Below are 22,291 nucleotides of genomic sequence, written 5' to 3'. Positions count from 1 at the left end.
GCGGTCATGGCAATATCAATACCTTGATTTGTGTCCGAGTTGCCAGCAAAATACCAGGACGCTTGATAGACGGGTCCCTGCTCGTGCTCCTGGCAGGCACGAAAAACATCACCAAGACGATCCTCTTTGCTAAAAAGAAGTCCAGGGACACAGCGGGGATACCATGGAAGCCTTTATTCACAGATTGCCAGCAGAAGCAGGATGCATTTCGACTCTCGTCTTCCTCAGATGCTGCTGATAGCCCGCTCTCGCCTGCTCCCTCCTTTAAATATCCGTGGCACTCCCATTGGTGGGAGAACGGCAAACCCTCCTGCCTTCTGGGAATAGAAGTCTAATGTACAACTTCATTTCCCATAATACAATGTTCAGGTGAGTCATGCAGCCGGATTTAAGATGATAGCGCCGTAAGTACTGAAACTTGCCTTGTAAAAGGGGGGGCCATATAGTGGCGGGTGAAAACGGAATTTAGCGTGTTGCAGGCTCCCTCGGGTCCCCAATGTCCAGCCCCCGTAGTGAGAACAAACTGGGCCTGAGGCAAGCTGTAATCATGCTTCCCTCCCCGTGCAATCTCGGGCTGCATTGCAGTGGCCACTGGTCTGGTCTGTTCTTGAGGTGGGCCTGGCAATATCAATACCTTGATTTGTGTCCGAGTTAACAGCAAAATACCAGGACGCTTGATAGACTGGTCCCTGCTTGTGCTCCTGGCAGACACGAAAAACATCACCAAGACGATCCTCTTTACTAAAAAGAAGTCCAGGGACACAGCGGGGATACCATGGAAGCCTTTATTCACAGATTGCCAGCAGAAGCATGATGCATTTCAACTCTCGCCTTCCTCAGATGCTGCTGATAGCCCGCTCTCGCCTGCTCCCTCCTTTAAATATCCGTGGCACTCCCATTGGTGGGAGAACGGCAAACCCTGCTGCCTTCTGGGAATAGAAGTCTAATGTACAACTTCATTTCCCATAATACAATGTTCAGGTGAGTCATGCAGCCGGATTTAAGATGATAGCGCCGTAAGTACTGAAACTTGCCTTGTAAAAGGTGGGACCATGTAGTGGCGGGTGAAAACGGAATTTAGCGTGTTGCAGGCTCCCTCGGGTCCCCAACGTCCAGCCCCCGTAGTGAGAACAAACTGGGCCTGAGGCAAGCTGTAATCATGCTTCCCTCCCCGTGCAATCACGGGCTGCATTGCAGTGGCCACTGGTCTGGTCTGTTCTTGAGGCGGTCCTGGCAATATCAATACCTTGATTTGTGTCCGAGTTGGCAGCAAAATACCAGGACGCTTGATAGACGGGTCCCTGCTCGTGCTCCTGGCAGGCACGAAAAACATCACCAAGACGATCCTCTTTACTAAAAAGAAGTCCAGGGACACAGCGGGGATACCATGGAAGCCTTTATTCACAGATTGCCAGCAGAAGCATGATGCATTTAGACTCTCGTCTTCCTCAGATGCTGCTGATAGCCCGCTCTCGCCTGCTCCCTCCTTTAAATATCCGTGGAACTCCCATTGGTGGGAGAACGGCAAACCCTCCTGCCTTCTGGGAATAGAAGTCTAATGTACAACTTCATTTCCCATAATACAATGTTCAGGTGAGTCATGCAGCCGGATTTAAGATGATAGCGCCGTAAGTACTGAAACTTGCCTTGTAAAAGGGGGGGCCATGTAGTGGCGGGTGAAAACGGAATTTAGCGTGTTGCAGGCTCCCTCGGGTCCCCAACGTCCAGCCCCCGTAGTGAGAACAAACTGGGCCTGAGGCAAGCTGTAATCATGCTTCCCTCCCCGTGCAATCACGGGCTGCATTGCAGTGGCCACTGATCTGGTCTGTTCTTGAGGTGGTCCTGGCAATATCAATACCTTGATTTGTGTCCGAGTTGCCAGCAAAATACCAGGACGCTTGATAGACGGGTCCCTGCTCGTGCTCCTGGCAGGCACAAAAAACATCACCAAGACGATCCTCTTTACTAAAAAGAAGTCCAGGGACACAGCGGGGATACCATGGAAGCCTTTATTCACAGATTGCCAGCAGAAGCATGATGCATTTCAACTCTCGCCTTCCTCAGATGCTGCTGATAGCCCGCTCTCGCCTGCTCCCTCCTTTAAATATCCGTGGCACTCCCATTGGTGGGAGAACAGCAAACCCTGCTGCCTTCTGGGAATAGAAGTCTAATGTACAACTTCATTTCCCATAATACAATGTTCAGGTGAGTCATGCAGACGGATTTAAGATGATAGCGCCGTAAGTACTGAAACTTGCCTTGTAAAAGGGGGGACCATGTAGTGGCGGGTGAAAACGGAATTTAGCGTGTTGCAGGCTCCCTCGGGTCCCCAACGTCCAGCCCCCGTAGTGAGAACAAACTGGGCCTGAGGCAAGCTGTAATCATGCTTCCCTCCCCGTGCAATCACGGGCTGCATTGCAGTGGCCACTGGTCTGGTCTGTTCTTGAGGCGGTCCTGGCAATATCAATACCTTGATTTGTGTCCGAGTTGCCAGCAAAATACCAGGACGCTTGATAGACGGGTCCCTGCTCGTGCTCCTGGCAGGCACGAAAAACATCACCAAGGCGATCCTCTTTATTAAAAAGAAGTCCAGGGACACAGCGGGGATACCATGGAAGCCTTTATTCACAGATTGCCAGCAGAAGCATGATGCATTTCAACTCTCGCCTTCCTCAGATGCTGCTGATAGCCCGCTCTCGCCTGCTCCCTCCTTTAAATATCCGTGGCACTCCCATTGGTGGGAGAACAGCAAACCCTGCTGCCTTCTGGGAATAGAAGTCTAATGTACAACTTCATTTCCCATAATACAATGTTCAGGTGAGTCATGCAGACGGATTTAAGATGATAGCGCCGTAAGTACTGAAACTTGCCTTGTAAAAGGGGGGACCATGTAGTGGCGGGTGAAAACGGAATTTAGCGTGTTGCAGGCTCCCTCGGGTCCCCAACGTCCAGCCCCCGTAGTGAGAACAAACAGGGTCTGAGGCAAGCTGTAATCATGCTTCCCTCCCCGTGCAATCACGGGCTGCATTGCAGTGGCCACTGGTCTGGTCTGTTCTTGAGGCAGTCCTGGCAATATCAATACCTTGATTTGTGTCCGAGTTGCCAGCAAAATACCAGGACGCTTGATAGACGGGTCCCTGCTCGTGCTCCTGGCAGGCACGAAAAACATCACCAAGACGATCCTCTTTACTAAAAAGAAGTCCAGGGACACAGCGGGGATACCATGGAAGCCTTTATTCACAGATTGCCAGCAGAAGCAGGATGCATTTCGACTCTCGTCTTCCTCAGATGCTGCTGATAGCCCGCTCTCGCCTGCTCCCTCCTTTAAATATCCGTGGCACTCCCATTGGTGGGAGAACGGCAAACCCTCCTGCCTTCTGGGAATAGAAGTCTAATGTACAACTTCATTTCCCATAATACAATGTTCAGGTGAGTCATGCAGCCGGATTTAAGATGATAGCGCCGTAAGTACTGAAACTTGCCTTGTAAAAGGGGGGGCCATATAGTGGCGGGTGAAAACGGAATTTAGCGTGTTGCAGGCTCCCTCGGGTCCCCAACGTCCAGCCCCCGTAGTGAGAACAAACTGGGCCTGAGGCAAGCTGTAATCATGCTTCCCTCCCCGTGCAATCTTGGGCTGCATTGCAGTGGCCACTGGTCTGGTCTGTTCTTGAGGTGGGCCTGGCAATATCAATACCTTGATTTGTGTCCGAGTTAACAGCAAAATACCAGGACGCTTGATAGACTGGTCCCTGCTTGTGCTCCTGGCAGACACGAAAAACATCACCAAGACGATCCTCTTTACTAAAAAGAAGTCCAGGGACACAGCGGGGATACCATGGAAGCCTTTATTCACAGATTGCCAGCAGAAGCATGATGCATTTCAACTCTCGCCTTCCTCAGATGCTGCTGATAGCCCGCTCTCGCCTGCTCCCTCCTTTAAATATCCGTGGCACTCCCATTGGTGGGAGAACGGCAAACCCTGCTGCCTTCTGGGAATAGAAGTCTAATGTACAACTTCATTTCCCATAATACAATGTTCAGGTGAGTCATGCAGCCGGATTTAAGATGATAGCGCCGTAAGTACTGAAACTTGCCTTGTAAAAGGGGGGGCCATGTAGTGGCGGGTGAAAACGGAATTTAGCGTGTTGCAAGCTCCCTCGGGACCCCAACATCCAGCCCCCGTAGTGAGAACAAACTGGGCCTGAGGCAAGCCGTAATCATGCTTCCCTCCCCGTGCAATCACGGGCTGCATTGCAGTGGCCACTGGTGTGGTCTGTTCTTGAGGCGGTCATGGCAATATCAATACCTTGATTTGTGTCCGAGTTGCCAGCAAAATACCAGGACGCTTGATAGACGGGTCCCTGCTCGTGCTCCTGGCAGGCACGAAAAACATCACCAAGACGATCCTCTTTACTAAAAAGAAGTCCAGGGACACAGCGGGGATACCATGGAAGCCTTTATTCACAGATTGCCAGCAGAAGCATGATGCATTTAGACTCTCGTCTTCCTCAGATGCTGCTGATAGCCCGCTCTCGCCTGCTCCCTCCTTTAAATATCCGTGGAACTCCCATTGGTGGGAGAACGGCAAACCCTCCTGCCTTCTGGGAATAGAAGTCTAATGTACAACTTCATTTCCCATAATACAATGTTTAGGTGAGTCATGCAGCCGGATTTAAGATGATAGCGCCGTAAGTACTGAAACTTGCCTTGTAAAAGGGGGGGCCATGTAGTGGCGGGTGAAAGCGGAATTTAGCGTGTTGCAGGCTCCCTCGGGTCCCCAACGTCCAGCCCCCGTAGTGAGAACAAACTGGGCCTGAGGCAAGCTGTAATCATGCTTCCCTCCCCGTGCAATCACGGGCTGCATTGCAGTGGCCACTGGTCTTGTCTGTTCTTGAGGCGGTCCTGGCAATATCAATACCTTGATTTGTGTCCGAGTTGCCAGCAAAATACCAGGACGCTTGATAGACGGGTCCCTGCTCGTGCTCCTGGCAGGCACGAAAAACATCACCAAGACGATCCTCTTTACTAAAAAGAAGTCCAGGGACACAGCGGGGATACCATGGAAGCCTTTATTCACAGATTGCCAGCAGAAGCATGATGCATTTCGACTCTCGCCTTCCTCAGATGCTGCTGATAGCCCGCTCTCGCCTGCTCCCTCCTTTAAATATCCGTGGCACTCCCATTGGTGGGAGAACGGCACACCCTGCTGCCTTCTGGGAATAGAAGTCTAATGTACAACTTCATTTCCCATAATACAATGTTCAGGTGAGTCATGCAGCCGGATTTAAGATGATAGCGCCGTAAGTACTGAAACTTGCCTTGTAAAAGGGGGGACCATGTAGTGGCGGGTGAAAACGGAATTTAGCGTGTTGCAGGCTCCCTCGGGTCCCCAACGCCCAGCCCCCGTAGTGAGAACAAACTGGGCCTGAGGCAAGCTGTAATCATGCTTCCCTCCCCGTGCAATCACGGGCTGCATTGCAGTGGCCACTGGTCTGGTCTGTTCTTGAGGCGGTCCTGGCAATATCAATACCTTGATTTGTGTCCGAGTTGCCAGCAAAATACCAGGACGCTTGATAGACGGGTCCCTGCTCGTGCTCCTGGCAGGCACGAAAAACATCACCAAGACGATCCTCTTTACTAAAAAGAAGTCCAGGGACACAGCGGGGATACCATGGAAGCCTTTATTCACTGATTGCCAGCAGAAGCATGATGCATTTAGACTCTCGTCTTCCTCAGATGCTGCTGATAGCCCGCTCTCGCCTGCTCCCTCCTTTAAATATCCGTGGCACTCCCATTGGTGGGAGAACGGCAAACCCTCTTGCCTTCTGGGAATAGAAGTCTAATGTACAACTTCATTTCCCATAATACAATGTTCAGGTGAGTCATGCAGCCGGATTTAAGATGATAGCGCCGTAAGTACTGAAACTTGCCTTGTAAAAGGGGGGGCCATGTAGTGGCGGGTGAAAACGGAATTTAGCGTGTTGCAGGCTCCCTCGGGTCCCCAACGTCCAGCCCCCGTAGCGAGAACAAACTGGGCCTGAGGCAAGCTGTAATCATGCTTCCCTCCCCGTGCAATCACGGGCTGCATTGCAGTGGCCACTGGTCTGGTCTGTTCTTGAGGCGGTCCTGGCAATATCAATACCCTGATTTGTGTCCGAGTTGCCAGCAAAATACCAGGACGCTTGATAGACGGGTCCCTGCTCGTGCTCCTGGCACGCACGAAAAACATCACCAAGACGATCCTCTTTACTAAAAAGAAGTCCAGGGACACAGCGGGGATACCATGGAAGCCTTTATTCACAGATTGCCAGCAGAAGCATGATGCATTCCGACTCTCGTCTTCCTCAGATGCTGCTGATAGCCCGCTCTCGCCTGCTCCCTCCTTTAAATATCCGTGGCACTCCCATTGGTGGGAGAACGGCAAACCCTGATGCCTTCTGGGAATAGAAATCTAATGTACAACTTCATTTCCCATAATACAATGTTCAGGTGAGTCATGCAGCCGGATTTAAGATGATAGCGCCGTAAGTACTGAAACTTGCCTTGTAAAAGGGGGGACCATGTAGTGGCGGATGAAAACGGAATTTAGCGTGTTGCAGGCTCCCTCGGGTCCCCAACGTCCAGCCCCCGTAGTGAGAACAAACTGGGCCTGAGGCAAGCTGTAATCATGCTTCCCTCCCCGTGCAATCACGGGCTGCATTGCAGTGGCCACTGGTCTGGTCTGTTCTTGAGGCGGTCCTGGCAATATCAATACCTTGATTTGTGTCCGAGTTGCCAGCAAAATACCAGGACGCTTGATAGACGGGTCCCTGCTCGTGCTCCTGGCACGCACGAAAAACATCACCAAGACGATCCTCTTTACTAAAAAGAAGTCCAGGGACACAGCGGGGATACCATGGAAGCCTTTATTCACAGATTGCCAGCAGAAGCATGATGCATTCCGACTCTCGTCTTCCTCAGATGCTGCTGATAGCCCGCTCTCGCCTGCTCCCTCCTTTAAATATCCGTGGCACTCCCATTGGTGGGAGAACGGCAAACCCTGATGCCTTCTGGGAATAGAAATCTAATGTACAACTTCATTTCCCATAATACAATGTTCAGGTGAGTCATGCAGCCGGATTTAAGATGATAGCGCCGTAAGTACTGAAACTTGCCTTGTAAAAGGGGGGACCATGTAGTGGCGGGTGAAAACGGAATTTAGCGTGTTGCAGGCTCCCTCGGGTCCCCAACGCCCAACCCCCGTAGTGAGAACAAACTGGGCCTGAGGCAAGCTGTAATCATGCTTCCCTCCCCGTGCAATCACGGGCTGCATTGCAGTGGCCACTGGTCTGGTCTGTTCTTGAGGCGGTCCTGGCAATATCAATACCTTGATTTGTGTCCGAGTTGCCAGCAAAATACCAGGACGCTTGATAGACGGGTCCCTGCTAGTGCTCCTGGCAGGCACGAAAAACATCACCAAGACGATCCTCTTTACTAAAAAGAAGTCCAGGGACACAGCGGGGATACCATGGAAGCCTTTATTCACAGATTGCCAGCAGAAGCATGATGCATTCCGACTCTCGTCTTCCTCAGATGCTGCTGATAGCCCGCTCTCGCCTGCGCCCTCCTTTAAATATCCGTGGCACTCCCATTGGTGGGAGAACGGCAAACCCTGCTGCCTTCTGGGAATAGAAGTCTAATGTACAACTTCATTTCCCATAATACAATGTTTAGGTGAGTCATGCAGCCGGATTTAAGATGATAGCGCCGTAAGTACTGAAACTTGCCTTGTAAAAGGGGGGACCATGTAGTGGCGGGTGAAAACGGAATTTAGCGTGTTGCAGGCTCCCTCGGGTCCCCAACGTCCAGCCCCCGTAGTGACAAGCTGTAATCATGCTTCCCTCCCCGTGCAATCACGGGCTGCATTGCAGTGGCCACTGATCTGGTCTGTTCTTGAGGTGGTCCTGGCAATATCAATACCTTGATTTGTGTCCGAGTTGCCAGCAAAATACCAGACGCTTGATAGACGGGTCCCTGCTCGTGCTCCTGGCAGGCACAAAAAACATCACCAAGACGATCCTCTTTACTAAAAAGAAGTCCAGGGACACAGCGGGGATACCATGGAAGCCTTTATTCACAGATTGCCAGCAGAAGCATGATGCATTTAGACTCTCGTCTTCCTCAGATGCTGCTGATAGCCCGCTCTCGCCTGCTCCCTCCTTTAAATATCCATGGCACTCCCATTGGTGGGAGAACGGCAAATCCTGCTGCCTTATGGGAATAGAAGTCTAATGTACAACTTCATTTCCCATAATACAATGTTCAGGTGAGTCATGCAGCCGGATTTAAGATGATAGCGCCGTAAGTACTGAAACTTGCCCTGTAAAAGGGGGGACCATGTAGTGGCGGGTGAAAACGGAATTTAGCGTGTTGCAGGCTCCCTCGGGTCCCCAACGTCCAGCCCCCGTAGTGAGAACAAACTGGGCCTGAGGCAAGCTGTAATCATGCTTCCTTCCCCGTGCAATCACGGGCTGCATTGCAGTGGCCACTGGTCTGGTCTGTTCTTGAGGCGGTCCTGGCAATATCAATACCTTGATTTGTGTCCGAGTTGCCAGCAAAATACCAGGACGCTTGATAGACGGGTCCCTGCTCGTGCTCCTGGCACGCACGAAAAACATCACCAAGACGATCCTCTTTACTAAAAAGAAGTCCAGGGACACAGCGGGGATACCATGGAAGCCTTTATTCACAGATTGCCAGCAGAAGCATGATGCATTCCGACTCTCGTCTTCCTCAGATGCTGCTGATAGCCCGCTCTCGCCTGCTCCCTCCTTTAAATATCCGTGGCACTCCCATTGGTGGGAGAACGGCAAACCCTGATGCCTTCTGGGAATAGAAATCTAATGTACAACTTCATTTCCCATAATACAATGTTCAGGTGAGTCATGCAGCCGGATTTAAGATGATAGCGCCGTAAGTACTGAAACTTGCCTTGTAAAAGGGGGGACCATGTAGTGGCGGGTGAAAACGGAATTTAGCGTGTTGCAGGCTCCCTCGGGTCCCCAACGCCCAGCCCCCGTAGTGAGAACAAACTGGGCCTGAGGCAAGCTGTAATCATGCTTCCCTCCCCGTGCAATCACGGGCTGCATTGCAGTGGCCACTGGTCTGGTCTGTTCTTGAGGCGGTCCTGGCAATATCAATACCTTGATTTGTGTCCGAGTTGCCAGCAAAATACCAGGACGCTTGATAGACGGGTCCCTGCTAGTGCTCCTGGCAGGCACGAAAAACATCACCAAGACGATCCTCTTTACTAAAAAGAAGTCCAGGGACACAGCGGGGATACCATGGAAGCCTTTATTCACAGATTGCCAGCAGAAGCATGATGCATTCCGACTCTCGTCTTCCTCAGATGCTGCTGATAGCCCGCTCTCGCCTGCGCCCTCCTTTAAATATCCGTGGCACTCCCATTGGTGGGAGAACGGCAAACCCTGCTGCCTTCTGGGAATAGAAGTCTAATGTACAACTACATTTCCCATAATACAATGTTCAGGTGAGTCATGCAGCCGGATTTAAGATGATAGCGCCGTAAGTACTGAAACTTGCCTTGTAAAAGGGGGGGCCATGTAGTGGCGGGTGAAAACGGAATTTAGCGTGTTGCAAGCTCCCTCGGGTCCCCAACGTCCAGCCCCCGTAGTGAGAACAAACTGGGCCTGAGGCAAGCCGTAATCATGCTTCCCTCCCCGTGCAATCACGGGCTGCATTGCAGTGGCCACTGGTGTGGTCTGTTCTTGAGGCGGTCATGGCAATATCAATACCTTGATTTGTGTCCGAGTTGCCAGCAAAATACCAGGACGCTTGATAGACGGGTCCCTGCTCGTGCTCCTGGCAGGCACGAAAAACATCACCAAGACGATCCTCTTTACTAAAAAGAAGTCCAGGGACACAGCGGGGATACCATGGAAGCCTTTATTCACAGATTGCCAGCAGAAGCAGGATGCATTTCGACTCTCGTCTTCCTCAGATGCTGCTGATAGCCCGCTCTCGCCTGCTCCCTCCTTTAAATATCCGTGGCACTCCCATTGGTGGGAGAACGGCAAACCCTCCTGCCTTCTGGGAATAGAAGTCTAATGTACAACTTCATTTCCCATAATACAATGTTCAGGTGAGTCATGCAGCCGGATTTAAGATGATAGCGCCGTAAGTACTGAAACTTGCCTTGTAAAAGGGGGGGCCATATAGTGGCGGGTGAAAACGGAATTTAGCGTGTTGCAGGCTCCCTCGGGTCCCCAACGTCCAGCCCCCGTAGTGAGAACAAACTGGTCCTGAGGCAAGCTGTAATCATGCTTCCCTCCCCGTGCAATCACGGGCTGCATTGCAGTGGCCACTGGTCTGGTCTGTTCTTGAGGCGGTCCTGGCAATATCAATACCTTGATTTGTGTCCGAGTTGCCAGCAAAATACCAGGACGCTTGATAGACGGGTCCCTGCTCGTGCTCCTGGCAGGCACGAAAAACATCACCAAGACGATCCTCTTTACTAAAAAGAAGTCCAGGGACACAGCGGGGATACCATGGAAGCCTTTATTCACAGATTGCCAGCAGAAGCATGATGCATTCCGACTCTCGTCTTCCTCAGATGCTGCTGATAGCCCGCTCTCGCCTGCGCCCTCCTTTAAATATCCGTGGCACTCCCATTGGTGGGAGAACGGCAAACCCTGCTGCCTTCTGGGAATAGAAGTCTAATGTACAACTTCATTTCCCATAATACAATGTTTAGGTGAGTCATGCAGCCGGATTTAAGATGATAGCGCCGTAAGTACTGAAACTTGCCTTGTAAAAGGGGGGACCATGTAGTGGCGGGTGAAAACGGAATTTAGCGTGTTGCAGGCTCCCTCGGGTCCCCAACGTCCAGCCCCCGTAGTGACAAGCTGTAATCATGCTTCCCTCCCCGTGCAATCACGGGCTGCATTGCAGTGGCCACTGATCTGGTCTGTTCTTGAGGTGGTCCTGGCAATATCAATACCTTGATTTGTGTCCGAGTTGCCAGCAAAATACCAGGACGCTTGATAGACGGGTCCCTGCTCGTGCTCCTGGCAGGCACAAAAAACATCACCAAGACGATCCTCTTTACTAAAAAGAAGTCCAGGGACACAGCGGGGATACCATGGAAGCCTTTATTCACAGATTGCCAGCAGAAGCATGATGCATTTAGACTCTCGTCTTCCTCAGATGCTGCTGATAGCCCGCTCTCGCCCGCTCCCTCCTTTAAATATCCATGGCACTCCCATTGGTGGGAGAACGGCAAATCCTGCTGCCTTCTGGGAATAGAAGTCTAATGTACAACTTCATTTCCCATAATACAATGTTCAGGTGAGTCATGCAGCCGGATTTAAGATGATAGCGCCGTAAGTACTGAAACTTGCCCTGTAAAAGGGGGGACCATGTAGTGGCGGGTGAAAACGGAATTTAGCGTGTTGCAGGCTCCCTCGGGTCCCCAACGTCCAGCCCCCGTAGTGAGAACAAACTGGGCCTGAGGCAAGCTGTAATCATGCTTCCTTCCCCGTGCAATCACGGGCTGCATTGCAGTGGCCACTGGTCTGGTCTGTTCTTGAGGCGGTCCTGGCAATATCAATACCTTGATTTGTGTCCGAGTTGCCAGCAAAATACCAGGACGCTTGATAGACGGGTCCCTGCTCGTGCTCCTGGCACGCACGAAAAACATCACCAAGACGATCCTCTTTACTAAAAAGAAGTCCAGGGACACAGCGGGGATACCATGGAAGCCTTTATTCACAGATTGCCAGCAGAAGCATGATGCATTCCGACTCTCGTCTTCCTCAGATGCTGCTGATAGCCCGCTCTCGCCTGCTCCCTCCTTTAAATATCCGTGGCACTCCCATTGGTGGGAGAACGGCAAACCCTGATGCCTTCTGGGAATAGAAATCTAATGTACAACTTCATTTCCCATAATACAATGTTCAGGTGAGTCATGCAGCCGGATTTAAGATGATAGCGCCGTAAGTACTGAAACTTGCCTTGTAAAAGGGGGGACCATGTAGTGGCGGGTGAAAACGGAATTTAGCGTGTTGCAGGCTCCCTCGGGTCCCCAACGCCCAGCCCCCGTAGTGAGAACAAACTGGGCCTGAGGCAAGCTGTAATCATGCTTCCCTCCCCGTGCAATCACGGGCTGCATTGCAGTGGCCACTGGTCTGGTCTGTTCTTGAGGCGGTCCTGGCAATATCAATACCTTGATTTGTGTCCGAGTTGCCAGCAAAATACCAGGACGCTTGATAGACGGGTCCCTGCTAGTGCTCCTGGCAGGCACGAAAAACATCACCAAGACGATCCTCTTTACTAAAAAGAAGTCCAGGGACACAGCGGGGATACCATGGAAGCCTTTATTCACAGATTGCCAGCAGAAGCATGATGCATTCCGACTCTCGTCTTCCTCAGATGCTGCTGATAGCCCGCTCTCGCCTGCGCCCTCCTTTAAATATCCGTGGCACTCCCATTGGTGGGAGAACGGCAAACCCTGCTGCCTTCTGGGAATAGAAGTCTAATGTACAACTACATTTCCCATAATACAATGTTCAGGTGAGTCATGCAGCCGGATTTAAGATGATAGCGCCGTAAGTACTGAAACTTGCCTTGTAAAAGGGGGGGCCATGTAGTGGCGGGTGAAAACGGAATTTAGCGTGTTGCAAGCTCCCTCGGGTCCCCAACGTCCAGCCCCCGTAGTGAGAACAAACTGGGCCTGAGGCAAGCCGTAATCATGCTTCCCTCCCCGTGCAATCACGGGCTGCATTGCAGTGGCCACTGGTGTGGTCTGTTCTTGAGGCGGTCATGGCAATATCAATACCTTGATTTGTGTCCGAGTTGCCAGCAAAATACCAGGACGCTTGATAGACGGGTCCCTGCTCGTGCTCCTGGCAGGCACGAAAAACATCACCAAGACGATCCTCTTTACTAAAAAGAAGTCCAGGGACACAGCGGGGATACCATGGAAGCCTTTATTCACAGATTGCCAGCAGAAGCAGGATGCATTTCGACTCTCGTCTTCCTCAGATGCTGCTGATAGCCCGCTCTCGCCTGCTCCCTCCTTTAAATATCCGTGGCACTCCCATTGGTGGGAGAACGGCAAACCCTCCTGCCTTCTGGGAATAGAAGTCTAATGTACAACTTCATTTCCCATAATACAATGTTCAGGTGAGTCATGCAGCCGGATTTAAGATGATAGCGCCGTAAGTACTGAAACTTGCCTTGTAAAAGGGGGGGCCATATAGTGGCGGGTGAAAACGGAATTTAGCGTGTTGCAGGCTCCCTCGGGTCCCCAACGTCCAGCCCCCGTAGTGAGAACAAACTGGGCCTGAGGCAAGCTGTAATCATGCTTCCCTCCCCGTGCAATCACGGGCTGCATTGCAGTGGCCACTGGTCTGGTCTGTTCTTGAGGCGGTCCTGGCAATATCAATACCTTGATTTGTGTCCGAGTTGCCAGCAAAATACCAGGACGCTTGATAGACGGGTCCCTGCTCGTGCTCCTGGCAGGCACGAAAAACATCACCAAGACGATCCTCTTTACTAAAAAGAAGTCCAGGGACACAGCGGGGATACCATGGAAGCCTTTATTCACAGATTGCCAGCAGAAGCATGATGCATTTCAACTCTCGCCTTCCTCAGATGCTGCTGATAGCCCGCTCTCGCCTGCTCCCTCCTTTAAATATCCGTGGCACTCCCATTGGTGGGAGAACGGCAAACCCTGCTGCCTTCTGGGAATAGAAGTCTAATGTACAACTTCATTTCCCATAATACAATGTTCAGGTGAGTCATGCAGCCGGATTTAAGATGATAGCGCCGTAAGTACTGAAACTTGCCTTGTAAAAGGTGGGACCATGTAGTGGCGGGTGAAAACGGAATTTAGCGTGTTGCAGGCTCCCTCGGGTCCCCAACGTCCAGCCCCCGTAGTGAGAACAAACTGGGCCTGAGGCAAGCTGTAATCATGCTTCCCTCCCCGTGCAATCACGGGCTGCATTGCAGTGGCCACTGGTCTGGTCTGTTCTTGAGGCGGTCCTGGCAATATCAATACCTTGATTTGTGTCCGAGTTGGCAGCAAAATACCAGGACGCTTGATAGACGGGTCCCTGCTCGTGCTCCTGGCAGGCACGAAAAACATCACCAAGACGATCCTCTTTACTAAAAAGAAGTCCAGGGACACAGCGGGGATACCATGGAAGCCTTTATTCACAGATTGCCAGCAGAAGCATGATGCATTTAGACTCTCGTCTTCCTCAGATGCTGCTGATAGCCCGCTCTCGCCTGCTCCCTCCTTTAAATATCCATGGCACTCCCATTGGTGGGAGAACGGCAAACCCTGCTGCCTTCTGGGAATAGAAGTCTAATGTACAACTTCATTTCCCATAATACAATGTTCAGGTGAGTCATGCAGCCGGATTTAAGATGATAGCGCCGTAAGTACTGAAACTTGCCCTGTAAAAGGGGGGACCATGTAGTGGCGGGTGAAAACGGAATTTAGCGTGTTGCAGGCTCCCTCGGGTCCCCAACGTCCAGCCCCCGTAGTGAGAACAAACTGGGCCTGAGGCAAGCTGTAATCATGCTTCCCTCCCCGTGCAATCACGGGCTGCATTGCAGTGGCCACTGATCTGGTCTGTTCTTGAGGTGGTCCTGGCAATATCAATACCTTGATTTGTGTCCGAGTTGCCAGCAAAATACCAGGACGCTTGATAGACGGGTCCCTGCTCGTGCTCCTGGCAGGCACAAAAAACATCACCAAGACGATCCTCTTTACTAAAAAGAAGTCCAGGGACACAGCGGGGATACCATGGAAGCCTTTATTCACAGATTGCCAGCAGAAGCATGATGCATTTAGACTCTCGTCTTCCTCAGATGCTGCTGATAGCCCGCTCTCGCCTGCTCCCTCCTTTAAATATCCGTGGAACTCCCATTGGTGGGAGAACGGCAAACCCTCCTGCCTTCTGGGAATAGAAGTCTAATGTACAACTTCATTTCCCATAATACAATGTTCAGGTGAGTCATGCAGCCGGATTTAAGATGATAGCGCCGTAAGTACTGAAACTTGCCTTGTAAAAGGGGGGGCCATGTAGTGGCGGGTGAAAACGGAATTTAGCGTGTTGCAGGCTCCCTCGGGTCCCCAACGTCCAGCCCCCGTAGTGAGAACAAACTGGGCCTGAGGCAAGCTGTAATCATGCTTCCCTCCCCGTGCAATCACGGGCTGCATTGCAGTGGCCACTGGTCTGGTCTGTTCTTGAGGCGGTCCTGGCAATATCAATACCTTGATTTGTGTCCGAGTTGCCAGCAAAATACCAGGACGCTTGATAGACGGGTCCCTGCTAGTACTCCTGGCAGGCACGAAAAACATCACCAAGACGATCCTCTTTACTAAAAAGAAGTCCAGGGACACAGCGGGGATACCATGGAAGCCTTTATTCACAGATTGCCAGCAGAAGCATGATGCATTCCGACTCTCGTCTTCCTCAGATGCTGCTGATAGCCCGCTCTCGCCTGCGCCCTCCTTTAAATATCCGTGGCACTCCCATTGGTGGGAGAACGGCAAACCCTGCTGCCTTCTGGGAATAGAAGTCTAATGTACAACTTCATTTCCCATAATACAATGTTTAGGTGAGTCATGCAGCCGGATTTAAGATGATAGCGCCGTAAGTACTGAAACTTGCCTTGTAAAAGGGGGGACCATGTAGTGGCGGGTGAAAACGGAATTTAGCGTGTTGCAGGCTCCCTCGGGTCCCCAACGTCCAGCCCCCGTAGTGACAAGCTGTAATCATGCTTCCCTCCCCGTGCAATCACGGGCTGCATTGCAGTGGCCACTGATCTGGTCTGTTCTTGAGGTGGTCCTGGCAATATCAATACCTTGATTTGTGTCCGAGTTGCCAGCAAAATACCAGGACGCTTGATAGACGGGTCCCTGCTCGTGCTCCTGGCAGGCACAAAAAACATCACCAAGACGATCCTCTTTACTAAAAAGAAGTCCAGGGACACAGCGGGGATACCATGGAAGCCTTTATTCACAGATTGCCAGCAGAAGCATGATGCATTTAGACTCTCGTCTTCCTCAGATGCTGCTGATAGCCCGCTCTCGCCTGCTCCCTCCTTTAAATATCCATGGCACTCCCATTGGTGGGAGAACGGCAAACCCTGCTGCCTTCTGGGAATAGAAGTCTAATGTACAACTTCATTTCCCATAATACAATGTTCAGGTGAGTCATGCAGCCGGATTTAAGATGATAGCGCCGTAAGTACTGAAACTTGCCCTGTAAAAGGGGGGACCATGTAGTGGCGGGTGAAAACGGAATTTAGCGTGTTGCAGGCTCCCTCGGGTCCCCAACGTCCAGCCCCCGTAGTGAGAACAAACTGGGCCTGAGGCAAGCTGTAATCATGCTTCCTTCCCCGTGCAATCACGGGCTGCATTGCAGTGGCCACTGGTCTGGTCTGTTCTTGAGGCGGTCCTGGCAATATCAATACCTTGATTTGTGTCCGAGTTGCCAGCAAAATACCAGGACGCTTGATAGACGGGTCCCTGCTCGTGCTCCTGGCAGGCACGAAAAACATCACCAAGGCGATCCTCTTTATTAAAAAGAAGTCCAGGGACACAGCGGGGATACCATGGAAGCCTTTATTCACAGATTGCCAGCAGAAGCATGATGCATTTAGACTCTCGTCTTCCTCAGATGCTGCTGATAGCCCGCTCTCGCCTGCTCCCTCCTTTAAATATCCATGGCACTCCCATTGGTGGGAGAACGGCAAACCCTGCTGCCTTCTGGGAATAGAAGTCTAATGTACAACTTCATTTCCCATAATACAATGTTCAGGTGAGTCATGCAGCCGGATTTAAGATGATAGCGCCGTAAGTACTGAAACTTGCCCTGTAAAAGGGGGGACCATGTAGTGGCGGGTGAAAACGGAATTTAGCGTGTTGCAGGCTCCCTCGGGTCCCCAACGTCCAGCCCCCGTAGTGAGAACAAACTGGGCCTGAGGCAAGCTGTAATCATGCTTCCCTCCCCGTGCAATCACGGGCTGCATTGCAGTGGCCACTGGTCTGGTCTGTTCTTGAGGCGGTCCTGGCAATATCAATACCTTGATTTGTGTCCGAGTTGCCAGCAAAATACCAGGACGCTTGATAGACGGGTCCCTGCTAGTGCTCCTGGCAGGCACGAAAAACATCACCAAGACGATCCTCTTTACTAAAAAGAAGTCCAGGGACACAGCGGGGATACCATGGAAGCCTTTATTCACAGATTGCCAGCAGAAGCATGATGCATTCCGACTCTCGTCTTCCTCAGATGCTGCTGATAGCCCGCTCTCGCCTGCGCCCTCCTTTAAATATCCGTGGCACTCCCATTGGTGGGAGAACGGCAAACCCTGCTGCCTTCTGGGAATAGAAGTCTAATGTACAACTTCATTTCCCATAATACAATGTTTAGGTGAGTCATGCAGCCGGATTTAAGATGATAGCGCCGTAAGTACTGAAACTTGCCTTGTAAAAGGGGGGACCATGTAGTGGCGGGTGAAAACGGAATTTAGCGTGTTGCAGGCTCCCTCGGGTCCCCAACGTCCAGCCCCCGTAGTGACAAGCTGTAATCATGCTTCCCTCCCCGTGCAATCACGGGCTGCATTGCAGTGGCCACTGATCTGGTCTGTTCTTGAGGTGGTCCTGGCAATATCAAGACCTTGATTTGTGTCCGAGTTGCCAGCAAAATACCAGGACGCTTGATAGACGGGTCCCTGCTCGTGCTCCTGGCAGGCACAAAAAACATCACCAAGACGATCCTCTTTACTAAAAAGAAGTCCAGGGACACAGCGGGGATACCATGGAAGCCTTTATTCACAGATTGCCAGCAGAAGCATGATGCATTTAGACTCTCGTCTTCCTCAGATGCTGCTGATAGCCCGCTCTCGCCTGCTCCCTCCTTTAAATATCCATGGCACTCCCATTGGTGGGAGAACGGCAAACCCTGCTGCCTTCTGGGAATAGAAGTCTAATGTACAACTTCATTTCCCATAATACAATGTTCAGGTGAGTCATGCAGCCGGATTTAAGATGATAGCGCCGTAAGTACTGAAACTTGCCCTGTAAAAGGGGGGACCATGTAGTGGCGGGTGAAAACGGAATTTAGCGTGTTGCAGGCTCCCTCGGGTCCCCAACGTCCAGCCCCCGTAGTGAGAACAAACTGGGCCTGAGGCAAGCTGTAATCATGCTTCCTTCCCCGTGCAATCACGGGCTGCATTGCAGTGGCCACTGGTCTGTTCTGTTCTTGAGGCGGTCCTGGCAATATCAATACCTTGATTTGTGTCCGAGTTGCCAGCAAAATACCAGGACGCTTGATAGACGGGTCCCTGCTCGTGCTCCTGGCAGGCACGAAAAACATCACCAAGGCGATCCTCTTTATTAAAAAGAAGTCCAGGGACACAGCGGGGATACCATGGAAGCCTTTATTCACAGATTGCCAGCAGAAGCATGATGCATTTCAACTCTCGCCTTCCTCAGATGCTGCTGATAGCCCGCTCTCGCCTGCTCCCTCCTTTAAATATCCGTGGCACTCCCATTGGTGGGAGAACAGCAAACCCTGCTGCCTTCTGGGAATAGAAGTCTAATGTACAACTTCATTTCCCATAATACAATGTTCAGGTGAGTCATGCAGACGGATTTAAGATGATAGCGCCGTAAGTACTGAAACTTGCCTTGTAAAAGGGGGGACCATGTAGTGGCGGGTGAAAACGGAATTTAGCGTGTTGCAGGCTCCCTCGGGTCCCCAACGTCCAGCCCCCGTAGTGAGAACAAACAGGGTCTGAGGCAAGCTGTAATCATGCTTCCCTCCCCGAGCAATCACGGGCTGCATTGCAGTGGCCACTGGTCTGGTCTGTTCTTGAGGCAGTCCTGGCAATATCAATACCTTGATTTGTGTCCAAGTTGGCAGCAAAATACCAGGACGCTTGATAGACGGGTCCCTGCTCGTGCTCCTGGCAGGCACGAAAAACATCACCAAGACGATCCTCTTTACTAAAAAGAAGTCCAGGGACACAGCGGGGATACCATGGAAGCCTTTATTCACAGATTGCCAGCAGAAGCATGATGCATTTAGACTCTCGTCTTCCTCAGATGCTAATGATAGCCCGCTCACGCCTGCTCCCTCCTTTAAATATCCGTGGCACTCCCATTGGTGGGAGAACGGCAAACCCTCTTGCCTTCTGGGAATAGAAGTCTAATGTACAACTACATTTCCCATAATACAATGTTCAGGTGAGTCATGCAGCCGGATTTAAGATGATAGCGCCGTAAGTACTGAAACTTGCCTTGTAAAAGGGGGGGCCATGTAGTGGCGGGTGAAAACGGAATTTAGCGTGTTGCAAGCTCCCTCGGGTCCCCAACGTCCAGCCCCCGTAGTGAGAACAAACTGGGACTGAGGCAAGCCGTAATCATGCTTCCCTCCCCGTGCAATCACGGGCTGCATTGCAGTGGCCACTGGTGTGGTCTGTTCTTGAGGCGGTCATGGCAATATCAATACCTTGATTTGTGTCCGAGTTGCCAGCAAAATACCAGGACGCTTGATAGACGGGTCCCTGCTCGTGCTCCTGGCAGGCACGAAAAACATCACCAAGACGATCCTCTTTACTAAAAAGAAGTCCAGGGACACAGCGGGGATACCATGGAAGCCTTTATTCACAGATTGCCAGCAGAAGCAGGATGCATTTCGACTCTCGTCTTCCTCAGATGCTGCTGATAGCCCGCTCTCGCCTGCTCCCTCCTTTAAATATCCGTGGCACTCCCATTGGTGGGAGAACGGCAAACCCTCCTGCCTTCTGGGAATAGAAGTCTAATGTACAACTTCATTTCCCATAATACAATGTTCAGGTGAGTCATGCAGCCGGATTTAAGATGATAGCGCCGTAAGTACTGAAACTTGCCTTGTAAAAGGGGGGGCCATATAGTGGCGGGTGAAAACGGAATTTAGCGTGTTGCAGGCTCCCTCGGGTCCCCAATGTCCAGCCCCCGTAGTGAGAACAAACTGGGCCTGAGGCAAGCTGTAATCATGCTTCCCTCCCCGTGCAATCTCGGGCTGCATTGCAGTGGCCACTGGTCTGGTCTGTTCTTGAGGTGGGCCTGGCAATATCAATACCTTGATTTGTGTCCGAGTTAACAGCAAAATACCAGGACGCTTGATAGACTGATCCCTGCTTGTGCTCCTGGCAGACACGAAAAACATCACCAAGACGATCCTCTTTACTAAAAAGAAGTCCAGGGACACAGCGGGGATACCATGGAAGCCTTTATTCACAGATTGCCAGCAGAAGCATGATGCATTTCAACTCTCGCCTTCCTCAGATGCTGCTGATAGCCCGCTCTCGCCTGCTCCCTCCTTTAAATATCCGTGGCACTCCCATTGGTGGGAGAACGGCAAACCCTGCTGCCTTCTGGGAATAGAAGTCTAATGTACAACTTCATTTCCCATAATACAATGTTCAGGTGAGTCATGCAGCCGGATTTAAGATGATAGCGCCGTAAGTACTGAAACTTGCCTTGTAAAAGGTGGGACCATGTAGTGGCGGGTGAAAACGGAATTTAGCGTGTTGCAGGCTCCCTCGGGTCCCCAACGTCCAGCCCCCGTAGTGAGAACAAACTGGGCCTGAGGCAAGCTGTAATCATGCTTCCCTCCCCGTGCAATCACGGGCTGCATTGCAGTGGCCACTGGTCTGGTCTGTTCTTGAGGCGGTCCTGGCAATATCAATACCTTGATTTGTGTCCGAGTTGGCAGCAAAATACCAGGACGCTTGATAGACGGGTCCCTGCTCGTGCTCCTGGCAGGCACGAAAAACATCACCAAGACGATCCTCTTTACTAAAAAGAAGTCCAGGGACACAGCGGGGATACCATGGAAGCCTTTATTCACAGATTGCCAGCAGAAGCATGATGCATTTAGACTCTCGTCTTCCTCAGATGCTGCTGATAGCCCGCTCTCGCCTGCTCCCTCCTTTAAATATCCGTGGAACTCCCATTGGTGGGAGAACGGCAAACCCTCCTGCCTTCTGGGAATAGAAGTCTAATGTACAACTTCATTTCCCATAATACAATGTTCAGGTGAGTCATGCAGCCGGATTTAAGATGATAGCGCCGTAAGTACTGAAACTTGCCTTGTAAAAGGGGGGGCCATGTAGTGGCGGGTGAAAACGGAATTTAGCGTGTTGCAGGCTCCCTCGGGTCCCCAACGTCCAGCCCCCGTAGTGAGAACAAACTGGGCCTGAGGCAAGCTGTAATCATGCTTCCCTCCCCGTGCAATCACGGGCTGCATTGCAGTGGCCACTGATCTGGTCTGTTCTTGAGGTGGTCCTGGCAATATCAATACCTTGATTTGTGTCCGAGTTGCCAGCAAAATACCAGGACGCTTGATAGACGGGTCCCTGCTCGTGCTCCTGGCAGGCACAAAAAACATCACCAAGACGATCCTCTTTACTAAAAAGAAGTCCAGGGACACAGCGGGGATACCATGGAAGCCTTTATTCACAGATTGCCAGCAGAAGCATGATGCATTTCAACTCTCGCCTTCCTCAGATGCTGCTGATAGCCCGCTCTCGCCTGCTCCCTCCTTTAAATATCCGTGGCACTCCCATTGGTGGGAGAACAGCAAACCCTGCTGCCTTCTGGGAATAGAAGTCTAATGTACAACTTCATTTCCCATAATACAATGTTCAGGTGAGTCATGCAGACGGATTTAAGATGATAGCGCCGTAAGTACTGAAACTTGCCTTGTAAAAGGGGGGACCATGTAGTGGCGGGTGAAAACGGAATTTAGCGTGTTGCAGGCTCCCTCGGGTCCCCAACGTCCAGCCCCCGTAGTGAGAACAAACTGGGCCTGAGGCAAGCTGTAATCATGCTTCCCTCCCCGTGCAATCACGGGCTGCATTGCAGTGGCCACTGGTCTGGTCTGTTCTTGAGGCGGTCCTGGCAATATCAATACCTTGATTTGTGTCCGAGTTGGCAGCAAAATACCAGGACGCTTGATAGACGGGTCCCTGCTCGTGCTCCTGGCAGGCACGAAAAACATCACCAAGACGATCCTCTTTACTAAAAAGAAGTCCAGGGACACAGCGGGGATACCATGGAAGCCTTTATTCACAGATTGCCAGCAGAAGCATGATGCATTTAGACTCTCGTCTTCCTCAGATGCTGCTGATAGCCCGCTCTCGCCTGCTCCCTCCTTTAAATATCCGTGGAACTCCCATTGGTGGGAGAACGGCAAACCCTCCTGCCTTCTGGGAATAGAAGTCTAAT

Source organism: Lissotriton helveticus, chromosome 6 (genome assembly GCF_964261635.1).
Source record: "Lissotriton helveticus chromosome 6, aLisHel1.1, whole genome shotgun sequence".
NCBI lineage: Eukaryota > Metazoa > Chordata > Amphibia > Caudata > Salamandridae > Lissotriton > Lissotriton helveticus.
This window is presented reverse-complemented; position numbering follows the sequence as displayed.